Source organism: Micrasema longulum, unplaced genomic scaffold (assembly GCF_059751315.1).
Source record: "Micrasema longulum isolate JH-2025_06_02 unplaced genomic scaffold, ASM5975131v1 h1tg002209l, whole genome shotgun sequence".
NCBI classification, from domain to species: Eukaryota; Metazoa; Arthropoda; class Insecta; order Trichoptera; family Brachycentridae; genus Micrasema; species Micrasema longulum.
Genome location: NW_028279372.1, coordinates 39,686 through 66,057, shown reverse-complemented (window position 1 = coordinate 66,057; position 26,372 = coordinate 39,686). Strand labels below are relative to the sequence as shown.

The 26,372-nt window shown below is 32.1% G+C and overlaps 1 protein-coding gene across 1 annotated transcript in view; it reads left to right on the top strand.

Annotated features, from left to right (window-relative positions):
- The first annotated feature begins 8,076 nt into the window (after positions 1–8,076).
- LOC148272728 (phenoloxidase-activating factor 2) overlaps positions 8,077–26,372 on the top strand; it is a 29,898-nt gene continuing 11,602 nt past the window's right edge. Inside the window, exon 1 of the mRNA XM_088239645.1 lies at positions 8,077–8,188. The gene's annotated coding sequence lies outside the window, so the exon portion shown is untranslated. The remainder of the gene's footprint in view (positions 8,189–26,372) is intronic.

Genomic DNA, 26,372 nt, shown 5'->3' with positions numbered 1-26,372 from the left:
CTTGAACACTTTTGACTCTAACCAAATGAATCTAAATACTGTAAAATTTGTCACCCTTTATACCTATGTTTATAACGATTTTACTTTTCTCTTTATATTATTTACATTGAATCTCTACTTTTGTGAAGAATGCCTATATTTTTTGTATCCTTACTTTTTAACAATTTTAAAAATGATTTATTTTAATATCATCTTAGTTTCATATACATATAACTTTACTTTTGTGCTTCTATTTATTAAACCAAAGTTTTTATATTGTTTTTATAGCATGTTCCATTTTTCTTTGTCAGCTCACTTTTTATATCTGTATATCATGATATTTATAACTACGGTTTATTTTAAGGTTAATTTAAATGACTCCACAATTTACCTCTTATACCAGGATTTAAATATTGCATTTATACTTTCTTGTCATAAATGTAATAATTACAATGATTTTTATTTTGCTCTTTTATACTATATACTGACTCTTATCAACATTTTTAAATATATGTATCTGTACTTTCTATTAAATAATTGTAAAATTCTCACTGTATGTATCTTAAGTATATGCTGTAAAATTTCTATGACTCTGCTACCGTATAAAATGATCTACATAGTATCACTCCCAGTAATCTCTATAATGACTTTGACAATGTTTAATATTTTTTTGGATGCTGCAAGTGCTACGATTCACTCTATAATCTTTTATATAAAGCTTTTCTCAAAAGAGTTAACGACTGAAAATAATCTTATTCAAACTGTTCTGTTGAATTATCTTGTAAATTCTGTAAATCCGTCAATTATTTTTGTATCACTCATTGTATTACTGTTTTCTCTAGGGCGCGAGTGAACCACATAGTACGTTTGATGAATTCGACCCTATACCTCTGATGGAAACCATAGAATCAAATGTTGCTAAACAATTTTTAAATAATGGTTCTTCCATCAAGGTATTTTCTATGAATATTAGAAGCATAAACAAAAATTTTGATGCCCTAATGGTTGTTTTAACTGAACTAAATTGTGATATAGATGTTATCATACTGTCAGAATGCTGGATAAATGAATATTATATTCCTAAAACTATTGGAAACTACAACCAATGTCATTCTTGTAATAATAAACTACAAAATGACGGTGTCGTTATATTTGTAAAAAGTAAACTAGCTTTTACAAGTAAGGAAGTATGCTTTCCACATTCCAATTGTATTGAAATTGAAATTAATAATATGATGACTATTCTAGCTATCTACCGTTCTCCTCACAACACAAACATAACGTCTTTCTTATTATCGTTAAACGAATATTTGGAACTTAACAAGAACATAAAAAACTTTTTTATCTTAGGAGATACAAACATCAATATAATCAATAATATGCACCCACAAGCCAATGAATACCTGAACCTTCTTGGTACATATGGATTATATCCGGCAATTATGGTACCCACAAGGGTAACGGAAACAACTAGTAGCTGCATTGACCACGTTTTCTTAAAAAGTTTACTACTCACTAGGGCAGTTGTTTACAAATGTAGCATAACCGATCACTATGCTAACATTATCAGTGTAGCAACCTCGACACCACCTCCACCTGAGCGACAATATAATAGTAAAAATATTGGTTACAATTTATTATTCCAAAAAATAACTGAAGAGACCTGGTCTCCAGTCTATTCAAACAACGACCCAAATATTTCTTGCAAACACTTTGTTAATATACTCGATGCACATATAACAAATGCTACAAGCATCACACGGAGAACATCGTCAAAGAAACGTAAAATCAAACCTTGGATAACAACAGGACTTATCAAATGTGTTAGAAAAAGAGACAAACTTCATCGATATTGTACTAATAATCCTACTGATCGAATTTTAAATCATTACTATAAGAAATATAGAAATAGATGCAACAAAACCTTAAAAAATGTTAAAGAGGAATACTATAGAAATAAGATTCTCGATGCTAAAGGTGACGGAAAAAGAATATGGCAAATCATAAAAGAAATTTCTTATACATCTGGGATAAGAAATTCTATAAACGATATTAACATAGATGGAAAACCGTATAACGTACTGAAAAACCCTGACCAAATCGCCAACCACTTAAACAAATTTTTCGCCAACATAGGATCTAATTTAGCTAATATTATCAAAAATAGACTGAAAAACTCCGAACAAGAATTGGCTTCGCGAATAAACGGCTCTAATATACCGTACCCTCCATTTAATATTTCACCCACTAATCATGTTGAGCTTAATGCAGTTATTTCCTCGCTAAAGAATTGTTGCTCTTCAGGTACTGACAATATTACTACTAAATGTGTTAAGCACCTAAAAAACATAATCGCTTTTCCTCTAACACATATTATAAACTGCAGCTTTAAGGAGAGAATTTTCCCTAATTGTCTGAAAAACTCTATTGTTATTCCTATTTTTAAATCCAAAGATAAGTGCTCAGTTAACAATTACCGACCAATTTCTCTTCTTAGTGTAGTTTCTAAAATCATAGAATTGATAGTTAAAACAAGGTTTAATTTCTTCCTAGAGAGCAATAGCATTTTATCAAATAATCAGTACGGTTTTAGACAAAAAAAGAGCACATCTGATGCGATAGCAAATTTATCAAAGATACTGTCCGAATGTTTAGATAGAAAAAGTAAAACTATAGCTGTGTTCCTTGTGTACACTGTGTCCTACTCGATACTGTGTAGAAGACTATCAGAAATAGGAGTCAATGGAACTGCATTAAAATGGTTTGAAAATTATCTGACAGGGAGAACTCAAACTACAAAAATAACGGATGAGACGGGAAAAGAAACTAGAAGCAAAAGTCAACCAGTCATAAACGGTGTGCCCCAAGGTAGTGTACTGGGTCCAATACTATTTCTTGTATACATTAATAATCTCTGTAACATGGAACTTGGTAAAGCCATTATTTCTTTCGCAGATGATACCGTAATCGTTTTCGATGGATGCTCATGGAACGATGTTTTTTGTAAGGCCACAGAAGGAATGGAAATGGTGAGAAAGTGGTTAGACATAAATTTACTTTCCCTCAATATTGATAAAACAAACTACATAACATTTAGCCTCAGTGGAGCTACCCAACCAGTCACATCTTTCAATGTTATGCTTCATACTTGTGGTTTAAACCAAATTCCTGGACAAGATAAAGTGCCATGTACCTGCTCTCCCTTGAAAAGAGTTAATGAAATTAAATATTTGGGAATTATGATTGACAGCCATCTTAAATGGGAATCTCACATTTCTATGACTGTCAAAAAACTCCGAAAACTGATACATGTGTTCTACTCATTGAGAGGTGTTTTAGACTACGGAGCAGTTAAATCGGTATATTTTGCACTGTTCCAGTCGGTTGCGTCATATGGAATAATTGGATGGGATGGTTGTTCGGAGGTCATACTAAATCCATTGGTCATTCTCCAAAAAACAATATTGAAAATAATGCTAAAACTGCCATCTACTTACCCCTCTCATACTCTATTTGAAACAACAAATTTACTAACTATCAGACAACTTTATGTTAGAGAAGTCCTTACAAATTTCTGGTCTTCAATAAAAAATAGAACACAACAAAATATTAAAACAAGATATGCAATGAGCATAAACTTTGGGGTACCTCTAAGTAGAACTGCCTTTTTTCAGAGGCATTTTACAGTATTGGGCCCTAGGTTTTTTAACATGTTGGACCCTGACATAAAGACGTCTGTCAGTTACAATGTTTATAAGAAGAAGGTGAGCAAGTGGATTAGGGGTAGACCTTTTTATATCCTGTAATTATTTTCATGACTAAAAATTGTGTTGCTTTTAATTGAAAAAAATCTCTTATTGTTTTTATGTATATTTCATTTTTACTTTTTATGTTTATTCATTTACATATGTTTTTTATTTTATTTTTAAAATTAGTATTTTAACCGTATCTTATTTAAAAAAAAATTATAAATGGTATATTCTGTAATTTATTTTTGTTCTTCAATTTTTATTATTATCGGTATGTTTTCCAATTTATATTTTTGTTTAATTTCTTAATTACTCATTTTATATATTATAATGTGTATTTGTGGTTCAATTTTTATTATTATCGGTATGTTTTATAATTTATAATAATTGTGTCTCATTTATTTACTATTAATGGCATATTTTCTAATCTATTTTTATGATTCAATTTTTATTATTATTACTTGCATGTTTTCTAATTTAAATTTATATTGATTTTTTATATTGTTATTATTATTCTTTGAATTTATTAAGCATCATTTAATGAAATTAAAAATAAAAAAAACACATGAATAAAATAAGGTCCTTCCTAAACACAGGAATTTCCTAGCTAGTCGGGACCTGAAACAAATAAACTCTGTACATTTTAAAACTGTGAAATACTAAATAAATAAATAAATAAATAAATTTATTTATTATTTATCACGCTATTCATCGCATTTAGCCGGCGGTTGGCGAGCCAAATGTCAAGGAAGCAGTCGCCAGTAATTGTAATTTAATTTTCACTTTTTTGTATTTTGCTTACTCCTTACTATTTTGCAAATGCAATATATTGTGTTTTTTTTTAATAGTAAACGCCGATTTTTCGCCTGTGAATGCCTAGACTTCTGTATTCCTTCTCTTAAATGTCCTTCGTCTCTGTTGTAATATGTTAATATCAACAGCTCTCTGGGGGGCTGAAACCAGTCTTTGTGTACAAAAATTTGGACAAACTTAAAACAAACTTCTTTATTATTGAAACCATTGTTAAAACAAATACAGTCATCACGTGCTTTTAAACGCAGTCCATTGTATAATATTTTTTACTGTCCCGAGTTTGTCCTTGTTTTTTCAATGTGTGTGTCTTGTTGTGTCCTGTATATATGTGTGTGTGTCAGCATTTTTAATAGCTGTGACGTCATTGTCTCGATAGTTTCTCAATGCGATTTTGCTTACAGTTTTTATCGTCCCGATTTAAATTCGCGATGAGGTTATTTCATGTAAATCAAATCGATTCTGTAAATCAACAATATTTTGAGTTTGTCCGAATTGTTGTATACAAGGACTGGATTAAACTTCCCGGGGAGCTGTTAATATTAACATATTACAACAGAGATGAAGAACATCTTTGAGAAGATAATATAGAAATCTAAGCATCGACAGGGCATGTTCTTTGTTATTCTGTACCTTAGAGATCCGGGAATCTACTGTTTTCAGTTTGAAAGTTTAAAATGCAGTAATGATCGGAATAAGCTATTTCATACGTGAATAAAACTTAACACGAGTACTCGCGTGACATTATTATAATGTGTAACAACTTTGTAAATAACAATTATTGTAATGCCGATGAAATCAATCATTTATTCTGAATACTTAATTAAATATGATTAGCTCGAAAATTTATAAATTCATGTATCGTGGGCGTACAAGAGAAATTGACCAAGTGACAAAATCAATAACGTTCAACCATTTTAGTGTTTTTCTAGAGTTCAATTGCTTCTCAAAGATCAGGTTTTTCAAGAAGGTGGCTGGTAGTTTGACATTATATGCACGGTATTTTTTACTTTAATATAAGCGTATTTAAAAAACACTATTACTTTTGGATAAAAAAAAAATGAAAAACTTAGTCAATTTTACCTGGAAAATTTGACATGAAATTTAGCAGACAATCATTTTTATTTCGTTCATAGAGAAAGGTAGTTTTTTATTTTATGACTATAAATTATGTTTTTGGGATTTTTTATTTCAATAATCCATTTTCTAATTATTTATGGAGGTTAAATAAACACAAAAATACAAAATAATTGAAAAAGAACAAATAATTAAGAAGTGTTACGTAATAATCTAAAGAAGAAATTTTATTAATGAACTTTTTATGAAAAAAATCGAATCTGTCAAATACAAAACGTAAACTAACTTACTACCTACCGACTCTTCACTGGTGACATCGCCTACAAGTTAAAATGACTAACTGTTACTTGGTCAATTCTTCAATAAAAGTCACCATGTGTGTTGGTCAGTTTAACTTGTCAAAAATCTGTGAGCTTCTATGAAATGATTATATTTTACAAATTATATTATTTTTAGTGTCGGATCGACTTGGCATTTTTACCAATCAAGAATTATAATCGCCATAAGGAGAATTCGTACATTTGCAAATGAATACGCAAATGACGTAGATATATTTAATATAACACTTGAATTTTAAAAGGCAGTGTATCAATTTACTATCTTCAAATTGTAATACCTAAATAATACTTTGTTGATTTCAATTGATTACCGTTTTTTGACTTATATATGTATTCTAAATTAGTATTTTTCTAACTTCTTCTAATTTTAAGATTATTTTACTACAACCTATACGCAAAAATGTACTCCTGTTCTCCACTACAATAAATGTATGTATGATTATGTATCCTCATATATTTTCTACTAATATGTAATGATTTTTTTTATTTTTTTATTTTATTTTTATTTCTCTTCTTAATTCATTTTTATTTTTGTTCCTTTCTTTGTGTAATATGTATGTAGAACTGCTGATTTCCCAATTAAAATAAATGTATTTTAGGCCTAATATACAAACTAGAGGGTCGATCTAAACTATTTCGTCGTTACCTTCGTTTTATTTTCACTATATTTGAACTGACAACTAGAATAATTAACATTGGAATCAAAAATCATGAAAAAGGAGAGAAATAAGTTGAAAGTAAAGCAACAGTAATTATCAAGTTTTAAAAATTTATTTAAAAAATGCGGATGACAGACCCCCATGCGCCATAAAAATGCGTTACAAATTTTCATTTACACTCATTTTAAAATACAAAAAAAAACTTAAAAAATTAAAAATACAAAGGACCAAAGGTCCATGGTTCGAATCCCACTCTACCCCAACTCGATTTTATTTCTAAAAGTAAGTTATTTTCAAGCCTTCAATATTAAATATTTTGGCAAATCATAAAAACGCAAATATTTACTTATCTTTAAAAAAAAAAAAAAAAAAAAACAAAGAAAATATGGTAAAATGAAATATTACAGTACAAAAATATGAAATAAAAATTGAGACAGCACAATGAAATACATACCAAAAAAAACAAAAAACAAAACACAAAAATTATTACAAAAACTGAAATAGAAATACAGAAACTCCCGGTAAATATATTTACAAATATTGAAACAAAAATCAGAAATACTTTATAAAAACATTTACAAAAATTTAAATGGAAATACAGAAACTCCTGGATTTTTTTATTACAAGAATTAAAAACGAAGATTAGTAACGGAATTTTTCGTAGAAGAATTAAAAACGAAAATAAGTAACGATTGATTAAAACATTTACTTAATTTGAAATGGAAATACAGAAACTCCTGGAATTTTTTTCACAAGAATTAAAAACGAAGATTAGTAACGCTTGTATTTCATTACTTTTTATTACTTTTATTTTTTGCACCACAACAGGCCAGGAGGCCCATTTACAGTGGTGAATTACATCACAGAACACCCAGGCTTGAGAAAAATCACATTAAATTTTTGTGTTCTCACCGGGAATCGAACCCGGAACCTTCCGAGTGTGAGTCAAGCGTCTTGACCACAACACCACGGAGGCCGCCTAATGAAAATCCTTTGCGAAAATTGAAACGATTCCGTTTTTTGTAGAACTTGGACAAAAAGCAGTACACAAGATGTAGGCGCTGGGCGCATTAGCAAAGTAAGGCTACCGCCTATAACTTATAATGATATTATAAAAATTATATTTGTTGGACCTTAATAATCTATTGTTTGTTTTTGTAATTGCCTTACATTTTTTTTACAACGTTGTAATTGGGAGAAGTGTTGTATTGTACATGAAAATAATTGAATGACAACGAACCTAAAACCGTTCGTGTATTTTATTGACAATTGGATATTTAAATGAACTCGGGAGGTTTAACCGTCAAAAACGCCTATTTTTTGTCGTATTGTGGTGACTTTTAACTCAGTTCAATAAGTTTCGATTTTGGATGAAAATCTCGATTCCGACGGTCGCTAAAATAATAATATGTCATTGTGGAAACCTACCTACATAATATTCAGCCGCTCCGTAATGTTTTCAGCCAATTGGCGAAGAACAGCGCGCAGTGTCGGTCGCGTCTTGCACTTCTGTCCGTGACGATAATTTAATTCGACATAACCAGTTTGTTCCCAAACCAGTCCTGAAGAATTCAAGGTAATTTTATTGTCTGTTTACCTATCTTCGTTTCAATATTCTATGCTAATATATATCTGAATATGAGTGTGCATGTGTTTATATTATGGTCTCCGTGCGCAGTGGTACGCGCACTGTAATCGCGAAAAACCCTGACAAATCATTTATGTATTTAACATATTACAACAGAGATGAAGAACATTTAAGAGAAGGTAATATAGAAGTCTAGGCATCTACTGGGCTTATGACCTCTCAATGGCTGGTTTAAGTGGCCACTTTACACACTGTGTTCACCATTCTGCCCATATTTGAACATCTATTTATTTATTTATTCATTCATTAAAAATTGCAAAATTAAATATTTACGAACGTATTAAGGCTTTTTAGGCTATGCCCGAGTCAAGCATCAATAAATAACAATAAAAATACAGTGTAAAATTAAATAGATCAAATTATTATGACATATAATAACAATCTAGAAAAAAGGGTAAATGTAATAAATAATCAAATTCCAAAGAATACAATGCAAAAAAGATAATCAGGAATAATTTTAAAAATATTAATTGTACAAATTAAGAATCGCACACAATCAAATATACAAAATAGTGGTATCATTAAAATCAACAAAATAATAGTAAAATACAGTAGTATTAAAAAAACAAAATAAGAGTATCATTTAAATCAACAGAAAGAGAATATATATATAAAAGCATAATTGAGATATGTTTTCTAGAAACTCACTCAATACTATAGTAAGAAATAGGAGCAATAAATCATATGCCAAATAATAGTACGTACTAAATTAAATTAAACAAAAATACATGATGAAAAAAAAAACATTAAAATTATCAATATATATAATATATACTTATGTTGATGTATGATGCTTCATTAGTGTGAAGCCAGTTAGAGTATAACTCTACAATATGGACTCCTTACTACAACTGTCACCAAAATTATCTTAAAAGAGTCGAAAAAAAAATCTTACGGTATATAATTTTTAAACTTAGAATCAGTCGTGAATTTTTAAATTACGATTTTTTACTAAAAACATTAAATTTGTTAAAACTTAACGATAGAAAGAAAATTATAGACCTTTTAAATTTATTCAAAATTGTAAATTTAGTATGGGATTGCCCCGAACTGTTATCTCTCATCAACTTCAGGGTGCCTGGAAGAACGACTAGACAGGTGCCACCATTTTGTAGCAACAATTCACGGACAGTGTATACTTGTAATGCAGTATTAAATAGACTTCATGAACTCGGCAAAAGTTATTCCCACGTATCTGATATATTTAGTGTAGGGTATTGTTCCTATAGAACAAACCTTTTGAACTTTTTCAAAGATGGTGAATTTTAATTTACTTATTTATTTTATTTTATTTGGGATTTTTACAGCTATTACATAAACAAAATAATTAAAAAAATCTTAACAATACTAAAGCCAATTAAAAAAATCCACTGTAAATATAATGACACATAATATATAAGAAAAGAAGTTTAGTAATTGTATTTGTGTGACGTTTGTATTCATTTGTATGTGAATGTGTGTATGCGTGAATGAATGAGGGAGAGGATACATGTGCGTGTGGGAATGAATGAGAGAGAGGGTGCGTGTGTGTGGGTGCGTAAGTATGAAAAAAATATTTGCTTAAAACTTGTAATTATAATCATTTATTCATGCATTTCAAATACAGTTTTTTGTTCACTTTGCCTAGCTGTGTGAAACAGTACTTATGATTTTCTTGTTGTTTTACTGTAGAATGTTTTATTATTTAAAGTTTCTACTGAATATGCTGTATAATTTTTAGGTTATTTTTTTAAATATAAATCTTGTATAATTTTTGGTTTGATTTTTAAAGCACGTCGAAAGTTATTTGTGATTGATATTTAATTATTGTACAGCGCGCTTCGGGTGATTTTCACAAAAATGCTCTGTACAAATGATCCAACTATGAATATAATGCGGTGACCTATGCACTGAATAATGAATAATAAAATAATGACGACACAATCGACTTATCGTCTGCATGCATTAGGACATGCTGACTACGTCGTGACTGATTTTTAAAATTATTTTTGCAGTCAATGCCAGTTCTGTAAATAGATTAACTGTCATTATTTTCGTTCGAATTCGGAACGGGGAACGAATTTCAATTAAGAACGGTTTTTTGACTATTTGAATCGATTCTTTATTACACGTTATCTATGGTACGCTTTGTGTTTATGGGAAGCATCATCATTACGGGGCAACTATTGTTTATATGCCCCAATGTCCAGAACGTGTAGACTGGCCAATTCGTTACACAGCTTGCGACGCTTTAGGATAGATCTTCCGGCTTTCGTAGATCTAGACGCCATCGACACAGTGTGGGATGAAGATCGAAGAAACCGAAATCAATACGTTTCACATGGCTTGTTTGCATCAACAAATTTTAATACTTACTCGGGTGTTCCCCAGGGATCCAACCTGGGCCCAATACTGTTTTTTTATTTTTACCAATGATAGTAGTAGTCAAATCGCGTTTTTTATTATTCGCGGATGACTTGAAGCTATTTTTGAGGGTTAAAACTTTGGATGATTTTCGTACTCTCCGGGCGGAAATAATAAACGTATCTGAATGGGGAAGACGAATTAAATTATTGTTCAATATTTAGAAATGCTCAGTTATGTCTTTCCCCAGGGCCCACAAAACGCTTTTCTTCCGCTATAGAATGAATGACCAGAATCTCACGCGGATTGCTAAGGTTAACGATCTAGGCATCACCTCTGTGATTTCCCTGACATTTCATGATAAGATCGAAACAGTTTGTAGTTCGTTGAAGATGTTAGGATTCGTCTTGCGTACTGCCAGGGTTTTTGGTAGTACACGAGCACTGAGAATTCTTTACAACTCGTCGGCGCGAAGTAGACTCGAGAGCGGCGCGATGATTTGGGGACCGTGTGAGTTGAAGTACTCACTTACGGTGGAGAGGGTTCAGAAGAAATTTCTACACGATGGAGTGCGGATATTATCCATGGCTTTATCCCACTGAGTTCCTCCAGGGTATGCTCGGTTACAACAGTTTGAAGACTAGAAGGAAGGTTTATTTAACTACGCACTTCGTTCGACTGTTGCGCGGTATTATTGACAACCCTGAAATTATGCGGAGCATCAGCTTTTATATTCCGGATAATTACCTTAGACAGCGTCAGCATAGACTGTTTCACATTTCAATAAACAGGACCAACCTGCCAATGGTTATGCCTGTTGGAAGGGCTATCTCTATGTTGAACAATATTACTTTGGACATTCACATTTTTCACGTCTCTGAGGGAGTTTTTCGTTACAAGAATCTCTTACTTTTTTAACATATTATTCTCTGGATATTATGTATGCTTATGTGTTTTTTTTACATATACCTAATTATTTTAATTATTTCTATATGTATGCATTAAGATATTCTATTTTGTAACGTAAATATATATATATATATATATATATATATTAATTAATAAAATTGAAATTGAAATGAGTTTGGACACAGTATATTTTAAGCTCCCGCGAGGGTGGAACAAAATGTGTGAGTGATGGTAGATGACAATGTTTGAGTATGTCCAAATGCTTGCAGACTGGCTGGATTTCCTCCCTAGGGAGTTGTTCATATTTAAATTTATTTCAACAGAGATAAATATGAACCACTCCCTAGGGAGGAAATCCAGCCAGTCTGCGAGCATTTGGACAAACTCAAACATTGTTGAATTACTACCTGGTAAAAGGAGAAGTATAAAAATTGGAAAATTGTTTTCAGGCGTTGGCTAGTAGGTGATTTGGTTCAGCCGGATGAAATTCACCCGCGTGATAAAGGTTTCAGCTCTTTTACTTCACGAAAGTCAACAGATGGAAGAGTTGAGGAAACGTGGATGTTCGAACATGGGCAGAAAGGTGAATGTCATACAGTGTGTAAAGTGGCCACTTAAACCAGCCAATTACAGATCACAAGCCCGGTAAATGCCTAGACTTCCATCGTCCCTTCTCAAAAGTGTTTTCCCTCTCTGTGGAAATAAATTTGAAGAAGGTAGATGAGTTTATTTATTTATTCATATCGGATACATACGAGGTGTGTTCAGAAAATAACGAGAATTTTAGTTTTTTTGGAAAAAAACATACTTGTTTTTTCGTCTATATTAATATTGTCGCCTTCGAAATAGTCCCCATTCGAAATTATGAACTTGTGCCAGCGTTTTTTCCAATCCTCCAAACACTTCATAAACTCGATCTTTGGGATAGCCTGTAGCTTTTTCAGCGATGCGTTTTTAATGTCACCTGTGCTTTTAAAACGACGTTACTTAAAAGGTTCTCTTTATTTTTGGAAATGTGGAGGCTGTGGCGTCGTTACAGTATTGTTTTTGGGCAAAAATTAACGAAGTAGCCATGAAGTGTAATCATGGTGCAAAAGCCATAAATTGTTAGGGCACAAATCCGGGCGTTTTTTTCGGATTGCTTCACGCAAACGGCGTTGAACTTGTAGGTAGTCAGCGTTGCCATTACTACAGCTTTTTCGGTAGATCTACCGAATTTGGGAGCAATCTACCGAATCCTGTTGAAATTCTACCGATTTTCATACATTTCCTTGTTTTTTTTCCGTTAAAAAAATAATATACATATCTAATAACAGGGAATCTATATAAAACCAATTAATGTAAAATAAAAACGGAGTGTTCTCTGTTTATGATAGTCTCCATCTAACATGGCACAGCCTGTTCTAAGATGGAGATTTTCTATCTTTAAACCGTAAGTAGTCCTATACTAATAAAACAATAACATAAAAAAGAAAAACTAAAACTATATAATTATAAATGCCTAGCTAATCAAATGTAAGAAAAAAATCATTATTATACAAATATAAAGTATATATATGTGCCAAGAATACATGTTACTTAAACATAAATAATATAGTATAATATATAATAAAACAAATATAAAGCAATGAAATACTTAAAAATATAAATAATATGTATACCAATTATACAAAGTTACTACGTTTTTTAATTTACATATATTTTTTTAAAAATTCTCTCGCTACACTATGTATATGTGCAGTTATTTTTATTTTAAAATTTGTTTTACATTTTGAGTCTTTTATATTTGGCAATAAATCATTAAATATTTTTGGAGCAATTACATTGTATTGCTTTTTACCAAAGGCGGTTGCTACAAATGGGGCAATACAGTTAATTTGTGTCGCTGAACGAGTGTTTATATTCTGTTGGGTTCTTTTGACCTCACTTAATTTATCACAAAATTTAAGTAGTAGGCACCTCACAAACAATTGTCTTACACCCAATATCTTTGACTCGGCGAATAGATCTTCCGTCGAATACCTCGAGGGTTTTTTGAGAATGATCTTCATGATCCATTTTTGTGCTATTTTTACTGGTTCAAGGATTGAACGAGAGCAACCTCCCCGAGCTGAATTGCAATATGATGGTTTGCTTTGGCAAAAAGCAAAGTAAATTTGTCTCATTAGTTGAGCATTCAAAATATTTCTTAGGCTTTTATAAATGTGCGCTGATTTCCGTATTTGCTTGGATATTTCTATAATTTGATCTTTCCAGCTAAGTTTAGAATGTATTATGACTCCTAAGTATTTTATTGAATTTACTTGTTCTAAATTTTCACATTTGCACAAAGTGTTAGGTATGCACGAATGAATCTTGAGTGAAATATTTTCAGGTTCTGTTTTTTTGTGATACTGAAGCAGATGAATTTAGTTTTTTTTTAATATTTAAGGTGAGTAAATTATTGTCTAACCGATGTTTTACGCGTCGGATACCTTTTTCACATTTTCATAAAACGAATACATATTATAATAATTTATTGTTTGTTTGCTCACTTAGTTTGCCATCTGTTGATTGTTCAAAAGCTGGTTGTCTATCGTACATAAATATATAATGATTGATATATTAAAGAAATGAATTGGTTAGTATCGGTGAATAGTGATTGCCGGTTATTTTCAAATATATAATATTGTTTTTTTTATCAATATTCCTACAGAGATGAGGTAGAATTTTTTTTTTCAAATTCAATTTTTCAAATTGTCGATATTCGCTAATAAGCAGAATGGGGAATGTTGTACGTAAAGTGGCCACTCAACCCAGCCAATGACAGGTCATAAGCCCTGTAAACGCTCGAATATCGATAATCCTGAATTTGAAAAAAAAAAAATTCTACCTCATCTCTGTAGGAATATTGATAAAAAAATATATACCTACTTCCCCTCGGGAGAAATCCAGATTTGTGTATTTACAAAAAATACACATACCAAAAAATAATGTTGTATATAATATTGTATTATAAAAAATCCTTATCATAGAATTTCATGGCATTATTGAAAAATTTTAATATCTCTTTCCATATTTTATGAGGAAAAATGTAAGGAGATCACCTTTCGTATAAAAAAATGTAGAAATGGTTTTTCTTCAGTTAATTTTCTATTTAAATTTAGTTGAATCATTATTTTAGGCAATTTAAAACATTTTAGTTCGTAAGTGAAAATTCTCGATGGAAGTTCATTGTAATTTATTATATAATTAAAAGACGAGTGATACTTAAATCCACAAATTTGGAATACCCAGTGACCGGTTTCATCGCTTTCGCGACATCTTCGAGACTTCGAGTTCAATGTATTTATACAAAACAAAGGTAAGGATAGATCATTCAAAGTTATATGTAAGTAAATTAATTAATTTCTAGAGCATATAGGACATGCTCAACGGATGCACTCCCGGTTCTAACGGGCTTGTTTCCTTTAGACCTGGAGGTTCAGCGACGATCTGCAAATTTCCACCTAAAAAGAAGGCGTTCCTCTGTTATTGGTGGCGTCCGTCTACTCCCAACTGAACGAATGTCTCAATCAAATATTAAAAAAATGACTTTAAATGCTCTTCTTAATGCTTGGCAATCGCGATGGGAATCTTCCTCTTCAGGCAGGGTTACCTTTCTTTTTTTCCCTTCGATCCGCCAGCGCCTAGAATCTTCTTGGGTTATCCCCGATCACTGGACTACGCAGTTTTTATCAGGTCATGGTAAATTTAATCAAAAATTATTTGTTTTAAATATTGTTGACTCTCCTTCGTGCTGCTGCGGATATCCTAACCAATCTTCTGAACACATCCTGTGGTCTTGTCCCTTTCCCCTTCTCTATGATTACCGAATGGAGCTTCTCGCTACTATCCGTGGCCCTGTTATAGGTCCTGTCGGATATACAGATCTGGTGGCTTCTAAAAAGAATTTCGAGGCTTTTAAAAAGTTTTGTAATCAGTTCGGCGAATTGATCATGTCCAATCAATTTAATCCCAGTCAGTGAAGAATTCACTTCCCTCTCTTCTCAATCCAATGAAGTACATATTATGTACTTCTGGATTACTTTCTTTCAGCACAAAGATGCTAAGGCTACCAGATTTCAGAGAGCTCCTTCGGGCAGCTTTTCTCGTTTGACAACGAGCAAATTTTCCGTGTATGTGGGCACCGCCAAGGAGACTTATGTCCTCAGATGCGGTGTGCGGTATGTGGTGGGTAAGCTGTAAGTGAATTAAATAAAGTTATTTTTATCTTAAGGATCATTATCAAATTCTTTTTGGGTTAACTAATGAATTGATATAATGCTATTTATTAAAATCATTAGAATTTAAGTATTTTATTTTTAAAAAAATAAAAAAATACTTAAACTCATTAAAATAGCATTATATCAACTGATTTGTTAACCCGAAAAAAATTTGATAATGATCCTTAAGATAAAAATAATTTTATTTAATTTACTCTCATATATGTAACTTTGAATTATCTATCCTTACCTCTGTTTTGTATAAATACATTGAACTCCCTAATAAAGATACCAGTCTCAAAGATGTCGCGAAAGCGATAAAACCGGTCACTGGATATTCCAAATTTGTGGATTTGGAAAGTATCACTCGTCTTTTATTTACATAATAAATTTAGACAATTTGTTCAGTACTTCGGCAGTTTGCAGTTTTTACATTTAAAGACCTTTAAAATGTAAATTATTACTTTGTTTGACAACAAAAATTGATTGATAATTATAAAAATGACCTGGACATAGAGAGACAGAGAAGAGCCATCAATGTTAGGGCCTCTGTGCCGCAAGACGCTTCTACCTCAAAAAAAAAACTATTTATTCGGAGTCATTGACAGGCTTACAATACACAATACTTGAATTTTCACAGAACGGCTATTAATATATACATAATCTTTATATATATAATTCCTCCGTACGTGTGATATCACCGTACTCCTCCTAAACGGCTTGACCGATTTACGTGCGGTTTTCAGAGAAATATAGATGTTTGCGCTGTGCGTGTTCGTAGATATTAAAATCTTCAATCGAATATGTAAAAAAGAAGTTAGGAGCATAAATATTTAATTCATCGATCTACCAGGGTTGCATTCGAGGAGAATGCATTTGCAAAAAAATGGAAAGGTGTTATTTTTTTGCGTAAAAAAGTTTGTTTTTGAATGTTAACAATTAGCATTTGTTTTTTGTAGATCTCAATCAAATTTTTCCTTAAATTCCTTATAATTTCTACCCATTTATTTCTTTTTATTGGATTTTTGGTAACACTCAAATAATATTAAATTCTATACGTTTTTAAAAATCGTATTCCGACATAAGTACACCCCTTTGTTGGCGAGACGACCGGAGTTTGACGTTTGCAAAAAGAATGCCATATTTGAAAAAATATTTATTTTATGTTTTGGAATTCAACCATAAACAAGTACCTAGGTACCTACTTATCAATGAAAAGTATTTTGCCAACGTTCGGGCAGGACAACGTCTGTCGGCTCCGCTGGTTGAATATATTTTGTGAAAATACATTCAACCGATGTATCTTTGTGCATAATTTTTATTGCTTACATGGGTAATTTAGTGTGATTTCATTAATTTATTTCGCAACATACACTTATATCAAAATATTTATGCCTTAAAGCCAAGAAGAGCTGGTATGGTTACCCAAAAATACAGTACTGTTGAAATAGAAATCAAAATATCAGCATAACCTAGTAGTAATAAATCAAGATTTGCATTCTTTGTATTCTGGGCCAGATTTGCAAGTCGAAATCAACATATTTTGGTGATTCACATACTGTAGTCTTTTCGGTTTTCAATTGTTCATTTATCAAGCGTTTTCGACTATTTAAAGCGACGGCCTTGGGCGAAACGGCGCTTTAATTTTGAACAACTGTCAAATTTATCTTTACCCCTTTCTCCCCCTCCCTCCTCGCCGCTATTTTTCTGAATCTACCTATTTTCGCTTGATCGAGGCTGGCAACTCTGTAGGTAGTTTCGTGGCGAGAATTCACGATGCAATATGCCATTAATATCGAAGAGCACAGGGAGCATCACCTTCACGTTCGATCGCACTTGTCGAGCCTTTTCCCGGATCCAGAATGCCCCCACTGCGCACTGGGACGCTCGAGGCTTAGTTTCGGCGTCATATCCGTAAACCCATCTTTCGTCACCTGCTATAACACGTTTCAGTAATTCTTTATCGTCGTTGACTTCATTTAGCAACTTCCATTCGCCGCTGTTTTTGTTCAAATTTGGCTGCCACGCGTTTTATACCCAAAACATTCTAAAAATTTCATGGCATGAGCATTGGCTCTTTAATCGGCAATTTTCTGTGATTCGGCGATCGGACATAACCATTTCATTAACATTTTTCACGTTTTATTTATTAATTAATTAATTAATTTATTTATTTATTTATTTATTTATTTATTTATTTATTCATTCATTTATTTATTTATTTATTTATTTATTTATTTATTTATTTATTTATTTATTTATTTATTTATTTATTTATTTATTTATTTATTTATTTATTTATTTATTTATTTATTTATTTACTTATTTATTTATTTTGAAGTAACAAACAGTCAACAATGATAAAATAACTTCAGTAGAAAATATATGGGGATACATAATCATACATACATTTATTGCAGTGGAGAACAGGAGTACATTTTTTCGTATAGGTTGTATTAAAATAATCTTAAAATTAGAAGAAGTTAGAAAAATACTAATTTAGAATACATATATAAGTCAATAAACGGTAAACAATTGAAATCAACATATTATTATTTAGGTATTACAATTTGAAGATAGTAAATTTCATCGGTTCGTCATCTTCAACGTCTTCACGGCCATCTTGGAAACTTTATACCACTCGTAAACTCTCGTTTTACTCATAGCAGACTCACCATAGACCTGTGTTAATATTTCACACACTTCGCTACACTTTATTTAATTTTTTTACACAAAATTTAATGCAAATTCTTTGATCCATTTGTTTAACAAACGAAAATCGCCGAGCTCATAAAAACACGTTTAACCTTAGCGGCTGCCACAGACAAAGTAAACCATGAATGCACTGAAAATGTCAGCATACTTCAAGGGCATGTATACCAACGTAATAAAATTTTGACAATCGGACTCTCCAAACCCGCAAAATTAAAAAAATCCCGTTATTTTATGAACACATCTCATATTACAAAAAAAACGTATCCCTAACTCTACGAGGCCAAGAGCCTTAAGTCGAGTTGGGATTAATGATGTGCCTCGGTGAAATTCCCAAAAGTGTAACTTCCCGGAGCGGGAATGTTCCCGGAACATTCCCGGTGGTCTGGGGACGTTCCGGGAAAGCTGTGAATTTAAAATTATTATTACGTACATTTAAAACATTGCCACCTCCGCTTAGATATCCGGATTGAAATTACTGGAAAAGAATAAACCACTCATAAACTAACGTTTACGTTCTATCATTATATTCTTATTATTATTCTTCTTAAAGAATACTCAAATAGTTTAAGCGAAAATGGACCTTTTGCGTATGTGTCTCCCAATAACATGTTATTATATAGACACGCTAATCCGCATAGTCTAAGGCCAGGTTTTTTGATCGTTAGTAATATTTTTAAAACATAATCTTTTTTGTATTAAAAAGAATTAGTTCAAACAATAGGTATGACTTTTAACTTGAACTATTACTAATAATCAAACAAATAGGCCTCCAAAACTGAATATTAAACTCACGTCGGAACCTAGCTGACGAGATTTTGAATGTTCAGTAATATAAAAAACTACTTCGCTCACTTGTCAAAGTAATTGGCCAGAATGAACGAAACGAGAGTTGGTCGGTTTATCCATTTGACAAAAAAAATCGTGTAATACGGGCTTAACTTCGTAGCAAGAGACGCGCGTCTGCGCAGTTTCTTGTCCTTGGATTAAGCGAAGTATACGTACTCGGGCGTTTATCGGGAATTTATAAAGCGATATTTATGCGAGAATTTAAGGAGTTAACTGGGAATTTATGATTTTTAACTTAATGATGCCTGTTTTTGTTTAAATATTGTTTTAATGTATGTTAAAATCTATCGTTTGCATGTCTAAAAATTGCCTTAATGTAAACAGATTTTTAAATTCCCGGTCACCGGGAACGTTCCCGGGAAGTTACGGGGAAAGTTCCCGCCAAGCGAAACATTCCGAGAACGGCACATCTGTAGTTTTAAAAAAAACACAGTGCATTTAAAGCTCCCGCAGTGCATTAAATGCGGATCGGCTTGGTTAGCTCGCCCGTAAGTCAAAACGTCATACGTGCCGTTTGTCCCACAGGGCGCGAAACGTCTCGTTTTCGGATAATTCAAAACGAGGTGTTGATTTACAATAAAAAAAATATTATTTGATATATTTAACTGTGTAAATACAAGAACATGTCACAGTAGAGCTGAAGGGAGCGAATTATTGCTCTGAGAGTTTTAGTAAAATACGATGGTCGGAAGCCGGCTAGTGTTTATTTCGGCCAAATGAAACGATGCCGAACAGAATTAAAAATGACCTTTTTTAATAGGAGACAATGACGCAACAATGAAAATCTCTCGACCAATGGATACGATTAGAACAGCGATTGTGAACAAACGACTTTTTAATTACATACGTAGATGTAAATTTCAATAATACAACTGTAATAGGCGCATTGTACTGGTGGTTTAACTTAAGCTGGCGCGTTCAGAAAACCCACACTAACGCATTTAAAATATACAGGTTATTTCCTTTTCTAAAAGTAAGAAACCTTTAATTTTGAACTGTTTGTTGAACCACGCAACAATTGAAATAGTCGATTTCATTAGGGATCTTGGCGTAATCTTTGATGATCGATCAAACATAATGACAAGATTTCAAATGAGGCGCTAAGTATGTTACGATTTATTTGTAGGATTACTAACAAATTCAAAAGTATCGCACCAATCGAGTCACTTTACTGCTCCCCGGTTAGAAGTCGTTTAGAATATATTTCTCCAGTCTGGTCGCTGGTCGCTGGTCGGCCCATTATCGCGTACATTCTGATTCACTCGAGCGCGTCCAGAAGTGATTTCTAAAATATATTCATTTTAAACTTCATATTCCAGCTGCTTTATTTAATTATAATCAATTGTTATCTTCAGCAATTTTTTTAAGACTTTCTGATAGAAGAATCCTAACTGACCTAATATTGCTTTATAAAGTGATCAATTCATTAATTGACTGTCCTGATTTGCTGGAGTTGATGTGTTTCCGTGTACCGGGTCGACACACCCGCCACAGATCTCCTTTTTGCTCTGCAAGTTCTAGGACCAACTATCAGCAATGTACGGCAATCAGTATGAGGAAAAGGCTTATGTATTTGGTTCTGGACTTGATAGTTGTAAAACGAGTCTGATTTTTTTTTTCTCTCGCAATATTATTCTTAAACTTTTCTTTTTATTTGAAAATGTTTTTGTTTTTTCATATTAATGTATTTATTTCGTTAATATTGTTAGTAGCTTAGGTGCATTTACCTACTTGTTACTATTATTATAGTTATGCAATTTTATAATTTTTTGTTATGTATTTATTTATGTATGTTTTTCCATATTTATGTTCAATATATGTTAAAGGCAATTTATGCCGTTTATGTAAAAATAAATAAATATATGATGTCGATTTTAAAAATGTTGTATTAAAATTTAACCAAATGTGCTATCTTTTAAAAAAAATCGGTGTTAGATTAGAGGGTTGTGTAAATAAAAAAAAATACAATAGGTTAAGTTAACGTAATATCAATTTACTAAAATACTTTGTTTCATTATTTTATATTTTTTAAATCATTTTTTAAAATATTTTATTTTAATAAAAATAGTCCTTCTAAGAACAAGGGTCAATTTAAATTGGAAAAAATGTATTTTTTTATAGTCAATTAATCTAGAACTAGAATGCGAAATTGTGTAGATTGTTTTAAGTATATAAATAACAAGATTTATTGTTTATCAATAAGTGTGTATGCATATTGTCTCCGATATAATTTGAACAGTGCATTTTAATTCAATTCTTTATAATTATGATGAACACAAAATATTTAAAAAAAAACATGCTTGTTTAAAAATGAATACTCATAAATTTATGACATTTTCTTAAGTAATTGTTTGTTTTCGCTCTAATCCAAAATAGATTTTTAAAAACATTAAATATAACAATATATAACATCAAAAATTTTCAAATCAGTATTCGGTACGTTAAAAATGTTTTTGTGTAAGTTTTGCGAAAGCGTTATCACTACACAATTGACCTATTCATGATTAGATTAAATGAATAAATCGATTTGATTAAAAATAAAATTAATTAATCAATGTTTTTTATAATCCATAACTTAAAACTCGTACATATTATTATATTTTTACAAAAAGGAATGGCAGCGAAGTTCAGACGAACGCAGAAGTATCCTGTGTATATTGTATTACCATATCATGAGCAACTAATTAAGCAATAGTTGTCTATGTCACGCTCATAAGCGCGTCTGAGCGCGAAAGATGCCGTGCGGTGTCATACCATGGGCTTATTTACGGATACTACACAATGCATATGTGTAAGTATAGCGCACGCGCCATCTTATAAAAATCCACCAGTATGTAGTGATGGACCGAAGTTTTGGTTTAGGCCAGTTTCGGTTAGTGAAACCAGTTTCGGTTTGGTCCAAAATCGGCAGAAACTTCGGCTCAACTGAAACCCACTGTCGGGATGCGTCGGATTACGTTCGGCTGCACTCGGGTGGGTTCATTGCTTTATTATTAATTTCTAGTGAGGCATCATCATCATCAGCCGTCTCTTGTCCAATGTTGAACATAGGCCTCCCCCTTTAGTCTCCATATTTCCCTATCCTGAGCCAACCGCATCCAACCACTTCCTGCAACTCGTCTTATGGCATCAGACCACCTTGTCTGAGGCCTGCCGACACTTCTTCTACCCGTTCTAGGTCGCCATTCCAGGACTTTTTTGGTCTATCTAGAGTCTGTGATTCTGGCTATATGACCAGCCCAGCTCCATTTTTGATCGGAAGCCCTATGGACCACACCGGTGATCTTTGTTCTCGCTCTAATCCATGTATTGGTTTTTCTGTCTCTCAACGAAATACCCAGCATTCTCCTTTCCATGGCTCTGTGTCACTGATAATTTGTGTAAATTTTTTTTCGTGAACACAAAAGATTCACAGCCATATGTCAGTACAGGGAGAACACAAGCATCAAAAAGTTTCTTCTTTAAGTAATGTGAATACTTCGGAGATTTGAGGATATATGAGAGCTTACCAAAGGCGGCCCATGCTAAACCTCGCCTTCTTTCTATTTCTACCTCTTGATTATCTTTGCCGAGCTTTATTTCATGTCCCAAGTATACATAACTATCAATCTTTTCAATTAGTTCTCCATTTACTAAGATGTTACGTGATTGGTTTGCATCACTCAATACTTTAGTTTTTGAAGCATTCATTTTCAAGCCTATTTTCAGGGATGCTGTATTAACTTCGTTTATCATGTTTTCGAGTTCTTTCTCATCTTTAGCAAATAGGACTATATCATCTGCGAATCTGAGATTGCTAATGAGTTCGCCGTTGATGTTAATACCCTTGTCGTTCCAGTCAAGAGTTTTGAAGACATCCTCCAGAGCTAGTGTAAATAATTTTGGGGATATTGTATCACCCTGTCTCACTCCTCTTCTTATGCGGAACTTTTCGCTTGGTTCATGGAGCTGTACAATAGAGGTGGCATTATTGTATGTGTTTTTTAGGAGTTCTGAGTACCTGTGATCCACTCTACAATTATCTAAACCTTTCATTACTGCCCATGTCTCTACAGAATCAAAAGCTTTCTCAAAATCAATGAATGCTAGTTGTGGTGACATATTATATTCATAATATTTCTGGATGATATTTTTCAAGGTCTGTATATGATCGTTCGTGCTGTAACCTCTCCTAAATCCTGCCTGTTCTACCGGTTGGTATGCGTCTAGTTTATTAGAGAGTCTATTATTAATTATTTTTGTGAACAGCTTGTGCAAGTGAGATAACAAACTAATAGGTCGATAATTTTCCAACTTCCTATGGTCACTTTTTTTGTGAAGGAGAATTATCGTTGCGTTGTTCCATTCTTCTGGTACACGTTCTTAAATAAATAAAGACCGACTCGGTGAAGACAGCGTTTGTAATCGTAACTTATAGACACATGTAAGTGTCTACACGTACGTAAAAAAATAGTGTTGCCAGCCGTTTGTTCCAAAAATAACCAAATGAATTTTAATAAATTCCTAGTAGAGACCCTGAATTTTAAAACAAACATAACTTTAATGTATTTGTATACTTAAACCTGTTTTTGGGATTTCTGTGAACTTTTGACCTCAGCGAATAATATTCGTTACCTGGAACTTGATATTTAGACACAAAAAATCGACGCTACGAATTTATAACCTAACGCGTTTAAAATTATTCAGCCACAAATCACGAGAACATGGCCACTGTACAAAAACAGGAATCACCTTAGAGTCGCCTATACGGAGAAACAACATTATTTCATTATTCTATGCCCAGAATTCTCAGGTCTGCCAACAAACATACCAGTCTTGATTTCTTTGATAACAAGTTGTCTTCTTTCAAACGATCACTGAATCAAATTCAATTATAAACACCTCTCTCCCGCTTCCACTCCCACCGAGTCTACTATATACCATTGTGTCTTTCTACTTTCCTTGAAATATATATATATATATATATATGATTCTGTCTTTTATTTAATAAGGTAAACATGAACAGAAAAATATTAAAGGAAAAATAATGAAACCCACTAAACCGCGAAACCGGCTGTCAGCAGGTTTCTTATTTTTCCTTTACAAAGAAAAACGTTAGGAGAGATTATATAATTTTAAAAAGTAATATAAGCATTATTAAGAACTAAAAGCATACATATTTTCACACAAAATTTATATAGACAAAATTAAATAGATGACTGCTAACATAAAATAATAATCAATTTTAAGCCTCGTTACATATGAACCATTTAATTATTTTTTCCTTAAAAGTTTTATCTACATTTTCTTTTAAGATCTGCTTAGGAATTTTATTAAAAATTTTAGTAATTGTTTTTTGGCCATACTTGTTAACCGTAAAATATTTTTTTTTTTAAATGTATTTCCCTATTATATTTTTTTAAATTATAAATTCGCTGGTCATTTAACTAATGTGCACTCTCGCCTACTGCTAATAACGGACTGATTTAATGAATTTTTGTTTCTTTCACACAAACACCGGCCACAGAGCAGCGTCTCTGTCTTCCTTGTCATAAGTTATATTCTCGGGGTCTTTCTTACACAGTAAAACACATTTATTGCGGTTTGGCGTCACTTTCATTCGTATATTATTCCTCGCTTAGTAAGGATACATATTTTTTGTATTAAATCCATAGTATTCATACAAATTTTACTTTACAAATCCGATGTGTAAATGTCTATTCGTAGATTATAAAAAATATACAAATCAGCATTTAAATAAATAAGATAGACAGGTATACCAAGTCTTGTATCGTGTGTAGACTCGTATTACACCACGGCCACACAAAATGTACTGTTCTGTGGACATATATTGCAAGTCTTACTTCTTGGTCAGGGTCGAACTGTGGCCTAAATGCGGCCTACAAATTCTAAAAGGTCAATATAGAAGGACGCTACAACACACGAATAAATTATTTTATTTTATTATATTTACTAAGATTGGGGGGACTCCCTCCATTATTCCATAACCGTATGGACGTAGAATAAAATTAAACACGTAAATTTTGTTGCAACTGAGAGGAAAAACATTTTTGAGAATGAAATATGGAAGTCTAGAGCGGGTGAGAAAAGGGCTTGTTAATTTGATTGATGGTTGCATTGAGAAAATAGGAAACTGGATGGCTGAAAATAGACTAACACTTAACCCATCTAAAACGGAACAACTATGGATGGCTTCAGCCAGACGACAGAATTTGTTTCAAACATTTACATTACATGCGGCACATATGCATAGCATAAACCACTCAAGATGCACATTCGGCAACTATCCCAAATAATCGACCCCATGAAGAAATTTTCTATACAAATGCAACGTGCAATGTCGACATCAATACTGAGTCCATTATAATTTCTACAGGTACGTCTAATGAATGAATTCGAAGTTGGTACATAAAAAAAGTGAATTTTGAATTGAATTTTTTTTTAAATAGAAGACGAAATTTATCTATTAGGTTTGGAAGAAGCAAATCATCACACGTAAAAAACACATATAGGCTAAATTGAAAAACAAGCTACTTCCATATAAAAAACTGATTGTAAAATCATGTTTGTATTTTGTAAGATGAAGGTATTGTACGGTCTTATGTACGCTTATCAACGTGATATAATTCGTGGGTCAATTAAATGTCAAATATTTATAGATTATGTTCATAATATTTACTCCACATACACAATTTCGTGTTATGTGGGTTTTTCTGCTTATTTTGTTGGTCTCAATCTTTGCTTGTTATTGTTATTTTTATTATTAACTTCATTTATTTATTTAATCCAATATAGAATACAAATACATAGTTTACAAATGAAAATGTTTAAACAGTAGGGGTACGGTACATCTTTATATATATATACATAATTCCTCTTTACGTGTGATGTCACCGTACTCCTCCTAAACGACTTAACCGATTTACGTGCGGTTTTCAGAGAAATATAGATCTTTGCGCTATGCGTGTTCGTAGATATTAAAATCTTCAATCGAACATGTAAAAAATAAGTTAGGAGCATAAATGTGTTATTCATCGATCTACCAGGGTTGCATT